Below are 4,137 nucleotides of genomic sequence, written 5' to 3' on the forward strand. Positions count from 1 at the left end.
AACTGTTTGAACCTGCCCTTTGGAACTCAGGAAGGTCATGGAGGCTGAATGAAGCCTATTTCCTGTAATCAAGAAATGGGGGACACAGAAAGGCTTTTGTGCCCAGGAGCCCCACAGGGCCCTGCTTGGTTTCAAAAGGAACACAGATTTGCCAATGCCTTGATTTTAGCTCAGTGAGACACGTGTCAGACTTCTGATATACAGAACTGTAAAAGAATACATTTCTGTTGTTTTACATCACCAAGTTTGTGGTAATTTGTTACAGCAACAATGGAAAACCAGTATGCCCTCATTTATATATATATATATATATATATATATATATATGATTTTTGTGTTCTACATTCCTTTATGTAGATCCAACTTTCCAACTAGTGTTATTTCCCTTTTGTCTGAAGGACTATAACATTTCTCGTAGGGCAGATCTGCTGGTAATGAATTCTTTCAGGTCTTTATGTTCAAAAAAGTCTTTATTTGCCTTAGCTTTTGACAGATATTCTCAATTGATATAATATTCCAGTAATTTAAAGATGTTCCTCCGCTGTCTTCCACCTAATATATCTTTTCCCCCCTCTGGCAGATAAATAGGAGAAAATATTTGTGATCTTGGATGAAGGAAAGCTTTCATAGATACAGTACAAAAACACAATCCAAAAAAGAAAAAAAAAAGATATATTGTACTTCATCAAAACTAAGAACTTCTGTTCTTCAAAAGACATGGTTGAGAAGATGAAAATATAAGCCATAGACTGGGAGAAAATATTTAGAAATCACATATCTGATAAGGATTTGTATTCTGAATACATAAAGAACTCTCAAACCCAATAATAAGCAGACAAGCAACCCAACAAAAGAATAGGCAAAAGTTTTGAACAAACATGTCACCTAAAAAGACATATAGCTGGCAAATAAGCACATGAAGAGATGCTCAAAATCATTAATCATTAGAGAAATGCAAAAATCACAAAGAGATATTACTATTACATATTAGATGGTCTAAAATGCAAAAAAGTCTGTCCATATCAAGTGTTGATAAGGATGCGGAGCAACTGAAACTCCCATATACACTGCTGATGGGAATGTTGAATTGTACAACTGCTTGGAAAACAGTTTGGCAATTTTTTATAAAATTAAAACTATGTCTACCATATGACCCAGTAACACCATTCTTAGGTATTTACCCAAGAGAAATGAAAGCTTATGTCCACACAAAGACTTGTGCATAAATGCTTTATTTGTAAAAGCCAAAAGCTAGAAACAACCCAATTATCAGTGAACGTGTGAATGGATAAACAAATTAGTATAACCATAAAATGAAACACTAGTTAGTAATAAAAAGAAATGAATTACAAGCAACATGAATGAACCTCAAAATAACTATGCTGAGTGAAAGAAGCTAGATAAAAAAAGAGTACATACTGTATAATTCTATATATATAAATTCTAGAAAATGCAAACTAATCAATAGTGATATCAAGTAGATCAGGATTGACTGAGGCTTGGGGCAGGGTAAGAGAAACGGGAGGATAACAAAGAAGCACAAGGAAATGTTCAGTGATGATAGATATGTTCATTATTGCTTGTCATGATACAGCAATGGTTTTATGAGTGCCATCGCTTATCAATGAAAACATCAATTTATACACTTTACATAATGCAATCTATTATGTCACTTATATCTCAATAAGGCAGTTAATAAGAAACAAAAGCCAAACAATGATACCATTTCAGACCCATTAGTTTGACAAAAATAAATACCAAATGTTGGTGAGAATTTGGAAAAAATAAACTTTTACACTGGTGGTGGGAATATAAAATGGTACAAACACTTTCCAGGACAATTTGACAACATATAATAAAATTTAAAACAGTATTTTAAGATTCAAAAATTTGACTTCTAGTGCTATAATCTAGAGAAACTCTTCACACAAACACCAGGATATGCAGTAGCTTGCTGAGCAGTATGTGACCACTGGCTCTCTGGGTGAATATAAAGTTCTGTTTTCTAACATTTCAGATTTCTCAGGTGTGAATACACTGGGGATGATTTCTAGCTCCTGACATTAGTGATTGCAGAGTTAAGAAGGGACACATAAACCAAGTAAATGTCCATCAATAATGGAATGGATAAACAAATGTAGTGTAATTGTACAATGGAGCATACAGATGTATCTGAAACATATAACATTGAGAGGAAAATGCCAGTTGCCCAATATGTACAGTGTGATACCATTTATGTAGATCTAAAATGATAGAAGGTTCTTAGTTTAATTTTTTTAAACATCTTTATTAGAGTATAATTGCTTTACAATAGTATGTCAGTTTCTGCTTTATAACAAAGTGAATCAGCTATACATATACATATATCCCCATATCTCTTCCCTCTTGCATATCCCTCCCTCCCACCCTCCCTATCCCACCCCTCTTGGTGGTCACAAAGCACCGAGCTGATCTCCCTGTGCTATGCGGCTGCTTCCCACTAGCTATCTGTTTTACATTTGGTAGTGTATGTATGTCCATGCCACTCTCTCACTTTGTCCCAGCTTACCCTTCCCCCTCCCCGTATCCTCAAGTCCATTCTCTAGTAGGTCTGCATCTTTATTCCCGTCTTGCCCCTAGATTCTTCTGACCATTTTCTTTCTTTCTTTTTTTTTTATTTTTAGATTCCATATATATGTGCTAGCATACGGTAATTGCTTTCCTCTTTCTGACTTACTTCACTCTGTATGACAGTCTCTAGGTCCATCCACCTCACTACAAATAACTCAGTTTCGTTCCTTTTTATGGCTGAGTAATATTCCGTTGTATATATGTGCAAAAATATGGAACACTTCACGAATTTGCGTGTCAGCCTTGCGCAGGGGCCATGCTAATCTTCTCTGTATCGTTCCAATTTTAGTATATGTGCTGCCGAAGTGAGCACCTTAGTTTAATTTTTGACACAGCTTATTAATAATACCTGAGACACCTCTGCTTACATTTTTTCAGACTCTAATCCCCTCAGGACAGGGGCCATCTCTGCTTTTGTTTTTGTTTTAATTGCTGTAGAGTTAATAAACCATCTTTCAGTGGGTGACCCTGTAAAGCAACCTTTATTTTGGATGGGCTTCTATAATTCTTTCCAGTCTCTTGACTCCCAGATCTTGTAGCAGCTGCTGCGGTTGTAGTTATAGCTATGTGTACATTTCTACATGTACTCGCATAGAGTGTAGAATCAAGTTTATATGAGTTTTGTCATTGTATTTGAGTTTTAAATTCATTTTTCCTTTGGATAGGAATAAAATTCTTTAACCTAATAAGCAAAGTATTACTATTGCCTTCTCATGAGGCAAATATAGGAGTCTTTTAATTTGTTTACAGTCTGAAACTCATGATGACAAAATGTATCTTTGTATTTTCTATGTTTACTACATCTGTTGTCACTATGCAGTCTGCGTTTGTTGAAAGCACAAAACATCTTGTTGCATTAGAAGCAAAACAGCATGACATACAATGTCGGTTCTGATTTAAAATTCTACCGTTTTTCAACTTATCTTCATTAGTATGCTAGTATAATCTTTATTTTTTTTTAGAGGAAAGAGAAATACATTTTTACCTATCCATATTTGAAGTATTTCTTACAGAAATTAGATTAGACAGAAATATAGAAAGCATCAAACCACATTATAGTTAGAATATAGCTCCACTGCCACAAAAAGGGAAAATTAATAAATTTTACTTCTCTGATGAAGGAAGACAACTGTTGGTTGGATCAGCTAGTGATATCAGTAAACATCTACTTAATTAAGTGCGTATTTTGTATTGCATTAGAAGAAGGCCAGATCCTATTGTATTCTCTTGTAGGGAAGGCTGCTGTTAAAACATATTTGCTCACAGTATAATAGTGTTTCGCCACAGAAACTGTAATGTTATGATCAATGGCCTATTTTACAAGCACCTAGTCATTTAACACATCAATATGGTGGGTCTACACAAAGGTGAGTGAGACACAGCCTCCCCTAAAGAAATTTATAAGCTAGCAAGGAGAGGATGTACATAACAAATGGCAACATAATGATAACAGTTGCACAGAGATAGAAACAAGAAGAGTACAGAAAAAGTTCAGAAGAGAAGTAATGATAGCCACCATGTATTTAT

The 4,137-nt window shown here is 34.8% G+C and overlaps 1 non-coding gene across 1 annotated transcript; it reads right to left on the reverse strand.

The window, feature by feature from the left end:
* Positions 1 to 2,816: 2,816 nt before the first annotated feature.
* LOC115804078 (U6 spliceosomal RNA) lies at positions 2,817 to 2,923 on the reverse strand. The gene has a single exon (XR_004024915.1). It is a non-coding gene; the product is annotated as a U6 spliceosomal RNA (small nuclear RNA).
* Between the last annotated feature and the right edge of the window lie 1,214 nt (positions 2,924 to 4,137).

The sequence above is a fragment of the Delphinapterus leucas genome, chromosome X (genome assembly GCF_059928025.1).
Source record: "Delphinapterus leucas isolate spDelLeu-1000000601 "Yukka" chromosome X, BTC_Dleu_Yukka2, whole genome shotgun sequence".
Lineage (NCBI taxonomy): Eukaryota > Metazoa > Chordata > Mammalia > Artiodactyla > Monodontidae > Delphinapterus > Delphinapterus leucas.